The sequence below is a fragment of the Mandrillus leucophaeus genome, unplaced genomic scaffold (assembly GCF_000951045.1).
Source record: "Mandrillus leucophaeus isolate KB7577 unplaced genomic scaffold, Mleu.le_1.0 Scaffold1012, whole genome shotgun sequence".
NCBI classification, from domain to species: domain Eukaryota; kingdom Metazoa; phylum Chordata; class Mammalia; order Primates; family Cercopithecidae; genus Mandrillus; species Mandrillus leucophaeus.
In genome coordinates this window covers 539,375-556,360 of record NW_012098233.1, presented here as the reverse complement: position 1 = coordinate 556,360, position 16,986 = coordinate 539,375, and positions in this window count along the sequence as shown.

Below are 16,986 nucleotides of genomic sequence, written 5' to 3'. Positions count from 1 at the left end.
AACTTTATATTCCACGTGTTGGTTCAAAACATAACATAGAGGACCAAAAATCCCATGATTCGAAAGATTTCACAAAATATATTCAGATGTATTTTCAAATATACATTTCACCAGGACATAGGGCACTATAATCTCTCATTGGGGTATGGTAATAGCTTCCTAATTTGCCTCTCTGCTTCCATTCTCTCTCTCCTGTAGTTTGATAGCAGCCAGAGTAAGCTTCTTAAAATGTCATCTCGTTTCCCAGAATTCTCAAAATAATTCTTATTTAACTCAGAATTCAAGCTCAAATTCTTAAACAGCCTGTAAAGCTCCACACACAGTCTGCCTTCATCTCCTACCTCTTCTCCCTTACTTGCCCTGCTCCGGGCACACTGGCATCCTTGATGTCTTTGGAGGCATTTGCTGCTCCTTTTCTCAGGGACATTTCTTTGCCCCAATGCCTCATATGTGTGCATGGCTTGCTCCCTTATCTCTTCCAGATCTTCACTCTGATCACACCTTTGTAATGAGTTGTTTTCTGAGCACCTTATTTAAAATTATACCTATCACTCTGGAATTATTGCCCTATTAAACTTTTCTTCATATTAAGCATCTTCAAACAAGCATCCAGTTGATCTTTTTTTTTTTTTTTTTTTTTTTTTTATCTGCCTCTTATCTCTGGAAAAAAAGCTTCAACAGGAAAAATGTTTTGTTGTCTCTTCACTGCTGTATCCTCAACATCTAGAACAGTGCTTGGCACATAGATTGTGTCAAAAAACATTTGGGACAGTTGTTGAAATTCAGAGTCCCATTTTCAGGATTATAGATATGAGGAATTTCTCAGATACCAGAAAAATTCTTAGGGATATAGTAAGCAATTTCTGCTTGTTTACATTTTTATATTTTCTACAAAATCAAGATTATTTTAAGAATAATAATGAGATTTAGGTTAGTTTCATAGGAATAGCATTAACCCTATAAAGTAGGCTTTAGGTAGTATAGCCATTTTAATAATGTTGATCCCTTCTAGCCATAAGCTTGGGATGTTTTTTCATTAGTTTGTCATTTGTTTGTGTCTTCTCTGGCTTCTTTAAGCAGTATATTTTAATTCTTATTATAGAGATCTTTCACCTCCCTGATTGGTGGTATTATTAAGTATTCTATCCTTTTTGTGGCAATTGTAATTGTAATTGTAATTGGGATAGCCTTCCTGATTTGGCTCTTTGGCTTGACTCTTGGTGTATTGGAATGTCAGTGAATTTTGAACATTTATTTTGTATCCTGAAACTGCTGAAATTGTTGATAAGCTGAATGAGCTTTGGGGCCGAGACTACAGGATTTTCTAGATATAGAATCATGTCATCTGCAAACAGGAATAGTTTGACTTTCTCTCTTCCTATTTGGATGCCCCTTATTTCTTTCTTTTGCCTGATTGTTCTGGCTAGGACTTTCAATACTCTATTGACTCACACTATCAATGATAATCTTCACAGAATTAGAAAAAAATCAATTTTAAAATTCATATGGAACCAATAACAGCATAAATGGCCAAGGCAATCCTAAGAAATAAGAGTAGAGCTGAAAGAATCATGTTACTTGACTTCAACCTGTACTTCAGGGCTACAATAACCAAAAGAGCATGCCACTGGTACAGGACAGACCTGTAGACCAGTAGAACAGAATAGAGAACCAGAAATAAGTCCATACATATACGACCATCAGATCTTCAACAAAGCTTGCAAAAAAGAAAAAAAAAAAAGAAAAGAAAAGAAAAGGGGAAAGGATTCCCTATTCAGTAAGTGATGATGAGATAACTGGTTAGCCCACATGCAAAATATTGAAGCTGGACCTCTTCTTTATATCATAAACAAAAATCAACTCAAGATAGATTAAAGACTTAAATATAAAACCCAAAACTATAAAAACTCTGGAAGACAACCTAAGCAATACCATCTTGGACATAGAAATGGGCAAAGATTTCATGGCAAAAAATTGCAAAAGCAATATGCAACAAAAGCAAAAATTGGCAGATGGGATCGAATTAAACTAAAGAGCTTCTGCCCAAAGAAACTATCAACAGAGTAAACAGACAACCTACAGAATGGGAGAAAATATTTACAAACTATGCATCTGAAAAAGGCCTAATATACAGCATCTATAAAGAACTGAAACAAATCTACAACAGAAAAAAAATCCTATAAAAATGTGGGCAACAGACATGAACAGACACTTTTCAAAAAAAAATTCATGCAGTCAACAAGCATATGGAAAAAAGCTCAATATCATTGGTTATTAGAGAAATGTAAATCACAACCGCAATGAGATACAATCTCACACCAGTCAGAATGTCTATTATTAAAAAGCCCAAAAGTAACAGGTGCTGGTGAGGTTGCAGAGAAAATTGAACACTTATACACTGTTGGTGGGACTGTAAATTAGTTCAACTATTGTGGAAAACAGTATGACACTTTCTCAAAGAGCTAAAAGTAGCACTACCATTCAACCCAGCAATCCCATTACTGGGTATGTACCCAGAGGAATATAAAACATTTTATCATAAAGACCCATGCATGAAAATATTCATTGCAGCACTATTCACAATAGGAAAGATGTGGAATCAACCTAAATGCCCACTAACGACAGATTGGATTTTTTTTTTTTTTTTTGAGACGGAGTCTCGCTCATGACAGATTGGATTTTTAAAAAGTACATATACAAAATGGAATACCATGTAAAAAAGGAACAAGATCGTGTTCTTTGCAGGGACATGGATGGCCATTATCCTCAGCAAATTACCACAAGAACAGAAAGTCAAGTACAACATATTCACATTTATAAGTGTGAGCTAAATGATGAGAACTCATGAACACAAAGAAGGGAACAACAGATACTGGGATCTACTTGAGGACAGAAGGTTGTAGGAGGGAGAGGAGCAGAAAACATAACTCTTGGGTTCTGGGCTTAATACTTGGGTGATGAAATAATATGTACCACAGACCTTTACATGTACCCCCACACTTATATGAAAAGTTGGAAAAAAAAAGAAAAACAGCAAGGAAAGATAAAACTTTAAAAAATGATATTTTGGTTAGACATGAGGTTATGCATTTGTGTTAACTTTAATTTTAAAAATTTGAATGAGATATTTCAATTTTATAGAAAAAGACAAACATATAAAAAATGCCTGTGGGCTAAATGTTAAATTTTATCAGATCCTTAAAATTTTGTAATATTTGTTTCTCATAATTTGGTAGGAAAAAATAAAATAAAATGTTAGAGATATAATTGAAACTTCTTGAAATTTCTATGGATTCCATTTTCCTCTTACCACATCCCTTCATTATGTATATTATATTAAAGTTGGTATCTGGCTTTCCCATGAATTTGTATACACAACAATGTATGGGTGTATTCACATACAATATATAATATTATTTTGTATGATTTCAAGCTTTATATATGTGATGCTGTAATTTGTTTTATTCTTCACATGCTTTCTCCCTTACTATGATTATGTTGATAGGACATTTATCTACTAATATTTTCAGCTGTAATTAACTAACTGTAATTACTGTATAATATTAAATGATATGATAATACTAAAATGTAATGATTCATTCTCTATTGATGAACATTGATGATTGAGCTGTTTCAAATTATTGCTATTGTACATTGTTGTGCTTAGTGTTTTGTACACCTTTTGTGAACATGTGCAAGAGTATCTCTAAGAAGTGTATCTAAAAACAGAATTTTTAAATGAAAGATTATACACATTAGCTTCATCCATGTCCCTACAAAGGACATGAACTCATCCTTTTTTATGGCTGCATAATATTCCATAGTGTATATGTGCCACATTTTCTTATTCCAGTCTATCATTGATGGACATTTGGGTTGGTTGCAAGTCTTTGCTATTGTGAGTAGTGCTGCAATAAACATATGCGTGCATGTGTCTTTATAGCAGCATGATTTATAATCCTTTGGGTATATCCCCAGTAATGGGATGGCTGGGTCAAATGGTATTTCTAGATCTATATCCTTGAGGAATCACCACACTGTCTTCCACAATGGTTGAACTAGTAAACCAAATACCACATGTTCTCACTCATAGGTGAGAATTGAAACCAATGAGAACACTTGGACACAGGGTGGGGAACATCACACACTGGGACCTGTCATGGGGGAGGGGGAGGGGGGAGGGATAACATTAGGAGAAATGTCTAATGTAAATGATGAGTTAATGGGTGCAGCACGCCAACATGGCACATGTATACATGTGTAACAAACCTGCACATCGTGCACATGTACCCTAGAACTTCAAGTATATTTTTAAAAAAATAATATGGAAGGCCAGTCGTATCAAACAGATTTGCAAAATTTATCATACTATAGTCATGGCACACTATTTAAAAAAATACCAATAAAACAAGTAAAATGTAAAAACAACAGAGATTATACACACTAGATAACAGAATTATCCTTGCAATTGGTTATACTCATGTATACACATAAAAGCAAGGTTGAACTTTTGTTTCTTCAGAATATCTTCACCATTCGCTATTGTCAGATTTTATTTTTTCCTATTTTAATTGTGTGAAATGGTGTTTAACAGTTAACTGTATTTGCATATCCCTGATTTCTGAGGAGACTGAGTATTTTTTTGTTGTTGATTAGCTGTATATATTTTCTCTTCAATGAATTCTTTGTTCAGTAGTCACTAACCATTGTCCTCTAGCATAGTTAGTCCTTTTTCATAGACTTTAAAATATTCTTTATAAAATTTGTACATTAAACTTTAGAAAGTCTTATTTAAGGTGACCATAATCATTTATTTAAACCAAAACATTTTTAAGAATGAAAGGGTGCATCCTTAATAACTACGTCCAGATACGAGAAGAAAACTAGAACTACACTGAGCAAACCAAATTGCATGGTTTCCTTAGTTATAAGCGTTGATATCTGAGTTAAACTTTGTTTCCAGTATCTTTTACTAAACAGATTATTTCAATTCTAATGTATTCACATCTAACAATGTATAATGCCACTCACAAAAGAAAAATGCTGTGTGGTTCAATTTATATGAAGTACCTATAGTAATCAAATTTATAGAGAAAGAAAGTAGAATGATGGTTTCCAGGGGCTGGGAGAACAGGAATGGGGAGTTACTGTTAATAGGTACAGAATTTTAGTTTTCTAAGATGAAATGTGTTCTGGAGATGATGGTGGTGATAGTCGTCCTACAATGTGAACATACTTAATGCCACAGAACATTACAGCTAAAAATGGTCAAAATGGTGAATTTTATTTTATGTATATTTTATTACAATAAAAATATAAAATTATTTGAAAGTGCTAGTAGTTCATTGCATTTGGCAAATATCATTCATTTCTTTTTTTAGTGAGTATCTAAAGGTTTTAGAAAACTGTAGCTTTCATTTGTTTGTTTATTGAGAATCTTCATTTTGCCCACACATTTCATGGTTGTTTTTAGCTGGATACAGAATGCTTAGAAGGGCCAGGTGTGGTGGCTCATGCCTGTAATCCCAGCACTTTGGGAGGCTGAGGTGGAAGGACTGATTGAGCCCAGGAGTCTGAGACCAGACTGGGCAACATAACAAGACCCTATCTCTACAAAAAAATAGAAAATAAATTAGATAGGCATGGTGGCCCACACCTGCAGTCCTAGAAACTTCAGAGGCTGAGTTGGGAGGATCCCTTGACCTCAGGAGTTTAGGGCTGCAGGAAGCTATGATTATGCCACTGCACTCCAGTCAGGGCAACAAAGCAGAGACCCTGCCTCTAAAATTAAAATACAAAATAAATAAAATAAAATAAAACAAAACAAAATAAAATAAAATAAAAAAGATACTTAGTGGCTTATGTTTTTTCTGGATATTTTGTGTTCAGCATAATAGTTATTTGTGGGAAACACATTTTCTCTTTGATAAACTTATATCTTCCCTTTCATGTTGATTGCAGTTTTATGAACCATTCATTAGTTTATATTCAGCATAATTTAATGTTTTTAGTGATTAAATTTTATTGCAATCTGAGGACTTGGGTATTTTGTGGTTGTGGAAAATATTCTGTCATTATTTCTTTAAAATACAATTGTTTCTCCATCAAATTTTCATTACATTGATATTACATAATTTAATTTTTCTTACTCCATCTTACAATTCCCATAGTTGCTCTTTATTTCTCTATGTTGAAAACATGGGTAAATATTTTTAGATTAATTCTTAAATTAAATTTTACCTTGATTATATAAAATTTATTCTACCTATTGAGCTTTTTTCCGAAAATATATTTCATTTTCAATATTTTTGTTGGTTCTTTTTTATATTCACTATTTTGTTTTATATGTACTGCTTATTAAATTGTTTTTAGTAAATGTTATTTCTTTACTTCTCTGACCAACCTAGATATGCTTTTGAGAAGTCTCCTTTGGAGTGTTAACCTAGATTCTTTTAATCTGGAATGGGTTTATACTTTGCTAACTTTCTTGGTTACCTTTCTTGGCATTTAATTTTTATACCTCATGAAAATGCTATATTTAGGTTTGGTAATCCATGGGAAATGAAGGGTTTTTAGTTTCATATTTGCTTTCCTTTAACTTTCCTCTATTTCTGTCCATATAGAATTTGAGAGTTTTGTGTTTTCCTGTACTTGTCTCTGTGACCTTACTGAAGTATCAGCTTGTGTAACATTGGTTTGGGTCTCCTGTCTTGTTATAACATAGAGGAACCCCAAGAAATGGTCATATAAATAGTGAGTAGTTGATTCAGTTCCTGAGTCATGAGTGTGAGTCTTTTTTTGCTCACTACCCTAGGTACAAATATTCCCTTGAAAATCTAGCCCAAGGCAGTGTTTCAGTAGCTTTTTAAAGTCTTCTTGTATGACTGAGAATTCTCATAGTAACTCTTGCCTCAAGCAGTGATTTTTACTCTTGCCTTCCATTTCATATGGAGGATTTAAATCTTAATTACCACATAGTTATCAAATTATTGGGCAACACTGCCTGTTTCCAGCCTTGAAGGCCGTTAGGCCAGTAATTTTCTTTCAGGTTACCATTTTGTGCTTTTACTTCAGATCCATGTTTTATTGCTATTGCTATGTATTTGGAGTAGAATTAGTATATCTAACCATGCACATAATAGTTTGGCCATAATTATCCATTAAATATAATTTAAAATGAGAAATATGACATTATAGAAAGGACTGGAAATAAAAATTGTTATCTTATTTCCCAAGGCTTAAAAGCTACTATGGAAAAGTTTAAGAACAATATTTTGCTTCGTGTGGAGATAATCTTTGACACTTTGTCTTGAATTTCCATTATTCTTATCCTTATAGAGTTTTTTGATAGCCCTATTTTTCTTTCTGAAGCCTTTAATTAAAGTGGGTAAATTAGGTAATGAGGCTTTAAGAAAGATAGAACTGTCAGTGGACATTTACAAAAAAAATTTTTGTTCAGCCAGGAATGGTGACTCATGTCTGTAATCCCAGCACTTTGGGAGGTCAAGGCAAGTGGAACACCTGCGGTCATGAGTTCAAGACCAACCTGGCCAACATGGCAAAATCCCATCTCTATTAAAAATATAAAAATTAGTTGGGTGTAATGGCACACGCCTGTAATCCCAGCTACTCAGGAGGCTGAGGCAGGGAAATTGCTTGAACCTGGGAGCAGTGAGCCAAGATTACCCCACTGTACTCTAGCTTAGGTAACAGAGTGAGACTCTGTCTCAAAAAAAAAAAAAAAATCAATTTAATTTATTGGAGATGGCTTTAAGTGTTAGGCCAGATGTTATGTGACTCCTCAAAATACAATGCATTCTGTTTGTACAAAGCTGTCTGAGATATATATTGATTTTGAAACAAAATATTTGTTCATTCCTAAGAGACATTCCAAAATTCCCACAAGATTTAGCTCTTAGGAAATCAAACCACTGTGACAATGAGCCAGTCTATTGTTGCTTCGACTGACCCAGTTTTCCTGTGGAAACATGGCTTCATCAGATGGTAAAAATAGATAATGCTACTTGTCAGTTAAATACAAATTTTAGTAAAATAATGTGAAATATACAATGGAAAACTGCATAGTCAATATTTGAAAAGTCACCTGTGAGGCTCTAGTGATCCAATCTTTTTTAAGTGAATAATAAAATTTTGGGGGGGGCACAGACTGATTGAGAAGTCTGGTATAAGAAATAAGTGACTTCAATTCATAAAGGAGATTAAAGGATAAGTATTTCTAAAGTTGTATTCCACTGACTGCCCAATAGCTTGCAATATTATATAATTCTAGAATAGCTAACATATTAAGTATTTAATAGTAGGCACTGCTAATGCTGTTCATGTCTTATCTTACTTAATCTTCCAAACAATTCAATAAGGTAGGCATGATATTTATCCATATTTTAGAGTCTGATAGTTATAGTGGATAGGTTACTTATCCATGACTGTGAAGTTAGTGTATTATAGATTCAGCCTTCAACTCAGGCTATTCTAAGCTTAGCAATTATTCTATTTGTGTCTCAATAGTTTAATAAATTTCAAATAGACAAAAAAATGTGGTGATATGAATTTTTGTAAATCTTTCAATTAGGACCAGATTGCAAAATAAAACTTGAAAGCAGGAAGTTCTCAAAAACTGATGGAAATGCATAAAAAAATAAATGAGTCTACTTGAAAGGATTTCCTCTAACAAAATATGAAATAATTTGAACATCAAAAATTGTAATTACAGAAATGGATTAAAATGTAATGAAAAATTGTTACTGGATCCATTATGTTGCTTAAATTAGAGGGAGGAAGGAGAGAAGAAAAGCTTTTGTTTTTTCTTTTCCTTTACTTTTTTCTTTTTTTGAGGTAAAGTCTTGCTCTGTTGCCCAGACTGGAGTGCAATGGCACAATTATAGCTCACTGTACTCACAGTCTTCCAAGCTCAAGAGATCCTCCAACCTCAGCTTCCAAGGTAGCCTGGACCACAGACACACTTCACCATACATAGATAATTTTTAAAATTTTTTTGTGGAGGCAGGTTCTCTCTGTGTTGCCCAGGCTGGTCTCAAGCTTAAGAGTTCAAGCGATCTGCCCGCCTCAGCCTCCCAAAATGCTGGAATTATAGGCATGAACCAGCATGCATGGCCAGCTTTTCTTCGTAGAAGAATGTCAACTAATAAATGTAGAAAGAATGATAGAGATAGAAAATGATAATTTGCAAGTATCATTGTAATGATTGATTCAGGCAAAGGTTACCCATAAACACTGAAATTATTGGGTTACATATTTTGAGAATAAGATATTCATGCTGGGTCAAAGTGTTACTCCACAGATTTCTTGTTAATTATGAAGATAAGAGGGTCCTTTGCAATGAGATAGTTGATGGACATGACCTTAATCACACATTCAAAAGTAATGTCTCTATTATTTAGAGAAAAACTCTCAAACTGTGTTTTTTTTTCTGCTCTTATACCACCGCAGTAGTCATCAACACAGAAGACTTACGTGAGCAAATGTCTGGGAATTTTTCCCCACACACCAAGTAGCAGACACCAGCTGATTGTCTTCCAATTCAATTTCAGCACTATCTGGAGATAGTGTTAGATCCTGGAGGCTGAGAGGGCAGTCCCTAGGACTGTTCACCAAACCCCAGAAATTAGTCTGGACTTCCAGAACTTCTGATCAACTGGCTTCAAGTTGGGGTTTGGGAATTCCATGCCCTCCTTGGGTGTGCCACCCTCCAGGAACCTCCTCATTTTCTGCTATCTGGAAGCCCAGGAATCCAGCCTCTTGGGTTTTGGTGGAAGCTGCATGATGTCAGCATTCATTTCCCCAAGACATAGGGAGGGACCTTCTGTGGAAAGGTCTTAAAACCCACAGTCAGGGAGGTTGGGTCAAATTAAAGTCCTGTCTTGAGGCAGGTGAAAAGGAGGCAGAAGATCAGAGTAATTCTATTTCCTTAAGCCTGCCCTTGAGGCCTAATACCCAAATTATAACAGAAGGTTATAACAAGGGTTATAGAAGTTATGAGCCAGGAACTATGAAAAAAAACAATGTGTGTGGGTGTGTGTACAAAATTGTCACATTTTCCTATTATTGGTATGATGTTATTATATATATAATATATACATGTATGTATATAATATGTATATGCACATGTATACATGTATATAATATGTATATGTATACACACAACATCATATCAATAATAGGACGACATGCAAATTTCTATTACTTTGATATGATAAAAAGAAGTATATAATACCTATTATAAAATATTTTTTTAAAATGTTTAATAGGTACATAATCAAGGAGAAACAATCAGAAAGTTCTAGAATGTAATATGATTTACTGAATAACTTGGACAGACTTAAAAAAAGGAAAAAAAAGAAAAAGGAGTAGAGGGAAGAGATGAAGAAGGAGGAAAAGAAAAGGAGTTGATAGTTCTAGGAGTGTAAATGGACTTAATAACTTAAATGCAAAGTGATATTATGGATCCCATATAAATGTTAAAATGACCATAAAGATTATTGAGACAATGGGGAAATTTGAATGTGAACTGTATTATTTAATATTATTCAATGCTAAATGTCGCGGGTGTGATGGTATTACTCATTTGTTGAAAAATGTTCTTATTCTTAACAGATGCATGTTGAAATATTTAGGGTGATTCATTATGATATCTACATCTTACTTTTAAATGATTCAAAAACAGGTGCATCTAATAAAGGGTATATGAGTATGTATTTTACTGTCTTACTCAACACTTGTATAGGTTTGACATTTTGCAAAATAAGAAAATGTTGGAAAAAATAAAAATTTTATCAATTTGTATAGTTGATTTCATAAACTTATTTGACTGCATTAATGATCTAATGTAATAATGACTGAGGATATTTGGCAAAAAAACTCTAATTAGTAAAAACTCCTCCCCATTAAGTGGTCTGACTCTCCTATGATGATTTTCCTTTTCTATTTTTTCTTTCTTTGTTCTTTTTTTTAGGAAGAAATATAGGAATATTCACTGGCTCAAAGCAACATAATTCCAAGCTATGCATCACCATTTCTCTGATGACTGCGGAAATGTTTTCTCTACCTTCCTAGTTAAACTTGGCTGATGGAAGGCAATGTTAAAACTTTGACATTTGGACTTGGCAAATATAGAATTCTCTTAAATATAAACTTAGAAATAACAGATGGAAACTTTATGGTTTCTTAGGTTATTCAAGAAGTAGACCATTTATCACTTACCGTTTAGTTTTTTAAAAGCCACAGTAAGCTACTAAAAGAATTCTACTTAGGTAAGCATGCACAGTAATTAGAAAACATTTATGTTTTATTGTAGTTTAATGTTTCTGCGTTTCAGGATCAACAACTTACGCTAAAGCAAGCACTTTTAAGAACTTTATACATTAGCCATAATATAAAAATTTTCTACCCAATTTAGGTATTTTTCCTACACTTTAAAATGAGAAAACAACTCAGAAATGTTAAGCGTTTTGCCCAGGTCCCTAGTACTTGCTTAGTGTTTGAGTTAGGCTTCAAACCAGATCTATCTTGCTGCAAAGCCCTTTCCTTATTTACCACCACAGACTGTTTCCTTTATTGACTATCTTAGTTCATATACTCTATAATGCATAGTTGGCAAAAGTAAAAATTATGTGTTTATGTATGTATACAGATACTCATAACCTACTATATAGCAAAATCAAATAAGTGAATATTGTTTATTCAAATCCTCTGCTGTTTATTCAAGGTAAATACCTGGAGGGTAATGAAAAGACAAATAAAACATGGCTTCTTCCTTATATAAAGCTTTCAGATAGAGAACAAATTTTATTTTCTACTTTTATTTTAGATTCAGGGAATACATGTGCACGTTTGTTACAAGGGTATATTGTGTGATGCTGAGGTTTGGGATACAATTGAATTCGTCACCCAGGTAGTGAGCCTGATACCCAAATAATAGTTTTTCAGCCATTGCCCCACTCCCTTCCTTCCTCTCCCTCTTGTAGTCCCCAGTGTCCTCTGTTCCCATTTTTATGTCCCTGTGTACCCGATATTTAGCTCCCACTTATAAGGACATTATATAAGGGCAGTATTTGGTTTTCTGTTCCTCCATTAATTTGCTTAGGGTAATGGCTTCCAGCTACATCCATGTCGCTTCAAAAGACGTGATTTCAGGGAATGAAATTTTTTTAAAGTTCAAAGACATCCATAGCAGAGTTGACTTCCTGACCAACACAATTCATTTTACTCTATTTCATAGAATTTATATTCTATTCATAGCTCTAAGGGAATTGTCAAAGGAAAATTTTTGTCCAGCAAAATAACTACATTTCTCAGTTCCCTTTACATCATGGCATTGTCAAGAGTTCTCACCAATAAAAAGCAAATAAAATGGATGTTTTTACTTCCAAGACGTAGGCTTTAAAAAGCTAGTGTGCTTTCTCATACCTTATACATTTTCATCTGCTGAAACCTAGATGGTGCTGTCACAAGATGAGATGAGCTAAGGTCATGAGTCATTACATGGCGGAAAGCCACGACAGACCAGGAGCGCTTGTCTGAGCCTGTTACGAGTTAAAAATAAACTACCAATGAATTAATGTATTTATTTGCTACAACCCTTAGTTTTTTCCCCAAATAATACAGATATTAGTGCCTTGAAGTCAAGTCTTATTATAACAACAACAACAAAAATATGTGACACTGGCTTAACATTTTGTGTTAAGGAGAAAACAGGTGTTGGAGGTTAGAAATATAGAGACCCTATTATATGAAATCAAAACCTTTGACAAATTACCTTCTGTTCTAACCATCAAGACAAGTCGGGTACCCACAGGGCCTGTACCTCTAAGGAAAGAGATTAGAAAACTCAAAAAAGTTATAGTGTACTGGTTATTTGCTATGTGTAACAAGGTACTAGAAAAAGACATGAGTTAAGCCAGGTATTAAGTGGTTTAAGAGAAGAAATAAAAGAAAATTAATTCAAGAATTTTGTTCTTGTTGGGTTGGAAAAGCCATCTGTTTTTGAACCCGCAAGCAACTGAAAATAAACTTTTAAAAAATGTTGTGCTATAAACCCCCTTAAATTGTTCCAGTTCGACGAATAGGGTTATAGTTGAGGTAGGGATCATATTGAGGAGTTTTCTTTCACTCTAAGTCTATTGTTTCAGATGCCAGTAGCTATAATCAAATTGAAAAGAGGCATTTAGATGGCAAAGCAAGGAAAAAAGTCAGCATGGGAACTATATTCAAGAAATAGTTTTCGGTGAGGTTACTGACAAATGAAAATGACTACAAGAAAATTGATTAGAAGTTCATTAATCTTTGTAATTGTATTGCTGGACAAACTACGAGTCTGACATGAAAAAGGCTTTGACTGAGATTTTTCCAGAGAAAGTAATAGATGGGGAAGAATCACTCAGAAGGCATTAAGTTGAACAATGTAAAAAATAATTCCTCCCAGAAAGCAGAATATCCATGAGGGCATTGGAAAAGTCCCAAGGAAAGATTTCTCACAATGCCTGACCAGCAGAATTCCATTACTTTTATGAGTCACTCACAGTTAGGTATTCCCACTTTTTCTTTCCAAAAGAGAGTTTTTAATGCAGATATCCTGCCTCTGCCTCAGCACTTTATTTTGGGTGTGGAGCAGAAGGCAGATAATTTGTCTTTCTAATTTATAATTTACTGGATTATAGACAGTGATACTTGAACCAGAAGGATGGTACTGAGCATGAGGTTTTGGAGTTTGAGCTAGATAAGATAACTGGATTTACCTTCTGTATTAGTCTATTCTCACACCGCCATAAAGAACTACTTGAGACTGGGTAATGTATGAAGAAAAGAGGTTTAATTGACTGACAGTTCCATAGGCTGTACAGGAAGCATGGCTAGGAGGCTTCAGGAAACTTAAAATCATGGTGGAAGGTGAAGGGGAAGCAAGCATATCTGATCATGGTGGAGCAGGAAAGAGAGAGGGCAAAGGGGTATGTGCCACACACTTTCAAACAACCAGATCTCCGGAGAACTCACTCACTATCACGAGAACAGCAAGGAGGAAGTCCAGCCCCATGATTCATTCACCTCCCCTCAGGGCTCTCCACATACATGTAGGGATTACAATTTGAGGTGAAATTTGGGTGAGGACACAGAGCTAAATCATATCACCTTCCTTGAGGAGAACTGTTCCATGTGTAAGAGAAAGGTGCAAACGCAGAATTTTGCAAAGTTGCCGGCTATGATCTAGATTCTGTGCTCTACTTGCCATGGAACGTTTATCACTGGGAAGGCTATTTCTATAAATTTATGTTAAAACTAAAAATTATCAGTCTTTTTAATGTTTACCAATCTGATGGATGATAAATTTCTCATTGTTATTTTACAGCATGCTTTCCTGATAGTGAACCTGTGCACATAACAATATATGTTTATTGGCCATTTTTGTAGTTATTTTCTGTGAATCGCCTGGTTGTAGAGCAGATACCATTCATGTGCCGCTTCATATTCATTTCACCTAACATATTCTGAGACCTTGGACATTTGTGTTGTTCAATATACTACTGGGGTGACCAATTCTGTATGAGCTCTGACTGCGTCATGCGGGAATAATGTGATGATTCCTCAACTCATGCCTATTCCATGAGCCCCTTAGCTTCTGCCTCACAAGATCTGTTTGGAATCATGCATATATAATCCAGTAGTCTGGGAAAGTTAAAGTCCCCTGGGACACAATTTTCACAAGAGTGAGACAGAATGAAAAATAAATACCAAGAATGACCTTAGAACACAGAGGCTTCAGAATGACATTTGAAGCTAGATTACTCATCGTTCTAAAGGCAATAGGAATCCCAAGGCAGGTGGCAAGTGGAGTGGTTATAATCTTTCTATAATCCTTGGTACACAAGAGATTTTTATCACAAAATAAAATCTTATATGCATCTTATATATATGATAAAATCTGTTTCTCTCGAGCCACTCTATTTGGATTATATAATTATATAATCATACATATATAATTATATAATTATATATTATCAATATGCTTATATAATTATATATAATATATAAATATATATAATCCTGGATTTTATATATATATGTATATGAATTCTCTCTCTCTCTCTCACTCTCCATGGATCTCTCTCTCTCTATATGTATCTATATTATTTATAGAGAGAGAGATGTATGGAGAGAGAGCATGAGAGAGACTGTGTTGAAAATAGGCTTAACATCTAATTGTAATGCTTCAGAGCCACAAAACAGATTGAATGTGCAGCTTCAAAAGTCTCTTATGTGAAAGTCAGACACTGGCAAGACAAGGAAGGGCTGAGATGGGGATGTTTGAATAAAGGGCCTGAGAATATTGAACACATACATTTCCCTGAAACTTCTAGGTCAGTAGAAATATCTTCCCACTCCCACTTGCCAGAAGAAGCTGACTTTTCCTTGCCTGGAGGTCATGCTGTGGCCTTGCCTGAAAGTGGATGCTTTGTTAGATGATGCTTACACCTCCCAGTCCTTATTATGACAGGATCAGTTCTCATAGTCTGAATTGGAAAGTACAGTCTAAGCTCCAGAAGAAATAGCTTAAACACAAACAAATTGAAGGAACTAGTTAATATATGCCAGCAAGGAACAAGGGAAAACATGTGGGGAAGGATATCAAGAAGGTTGAACTAAGAAGGTAGATTTTTAGACTGGAAAAAGGAGAACTTTTTGACGTTGAGATACTCACCTGTGCTTCAGACTTCAACATTTCAGCAAGAAGGCTTGGATTAGTCACAATACTATATTGGGATGCTTCCTAAAATGTATGTGATTAGCATAGCTTGGGCATATGCAAGTCACATTCTTCTCACACTCAGTTATCTATGCTACCAAATAAAGTAGGGGTACATGGGTATTTTATTGTCTCGGCTTTGCTTTCTGGGAAAATCAGGCTGAGTTTAGCTGTTTGATGCTTTGTTACTACTTTGTGGAAACTCCTTACATTGTAAATGTATACTATATGTATATGTAGATTATAATACATGTAACATATAATACATATAGTATGCTATATTTATGTTTTAATATAATACATATTTACTTTCTGTATGATAGATGTTTTCATCCTTTTCTATATATAGCGAAAATATTTATCTTTATTTTTGTTTTTTGTCTTTTAACTTTATATGTGGTGCCTTTTACCGAATAGACATTTTTAACTTTAATATGTAATTTTAATATATAATTACTAATTCTAATATATAATTAATTTTAATATATAATTATAGACAAATCATATTAATTTTTCTTGAATGAATTCTGCGATGTTATGTTACTTAAGAAGTCTTTCCAACCCTAAGGGGAGAAAAACAAGATTAGAGTTCTGTTTATTTGTTCTTTCTTCTATCCATTTGATGACTGCTAGTTTTCATGATACAGTTGGAGACGCTTTCTGCCTTTTGTCTTATTGATGATTACATCAACTGATTTATTACTAGTATTAGTACTCATTTTAAATTCTTCATTTCTGAGGAAAAATACATGTTTATAGTAGAGGATAATTGTATTATTACTGGTTTGAATTAAAATTACTGATTATTGGATTGGATTGAAATTATATTGTTAGGATATTTATATATATCAAGTATAATTGTTCAGTGGTGGCATGGTAGGAAAGATCTGTCTTAAGTGTGCATATATGTGTGCATGTGTTTACTGAAATATTTATGCAGTAAGACTGAAGAAACAAGAAGTAGGAAGCTCTGGAGCCAGACTGCCTGGGCTCAAAAATTGAATTTAATACTAATGTTTATATAACTTTACAAAACTAACTTAAATTTTCTGCCTCCATTGTGGCATCTGTAAAACCAAGATAAAAATAACAGCTGCTTTAAATAATTGATTTACTACATTAAAAGTGCCTAAATAGTGCCTTTTTTTTTTTTTTAACGGAGTTTTGCTCTTGTTGCCCAGGCTGGAGTGCAATGCCGTGATCTTGGCTCA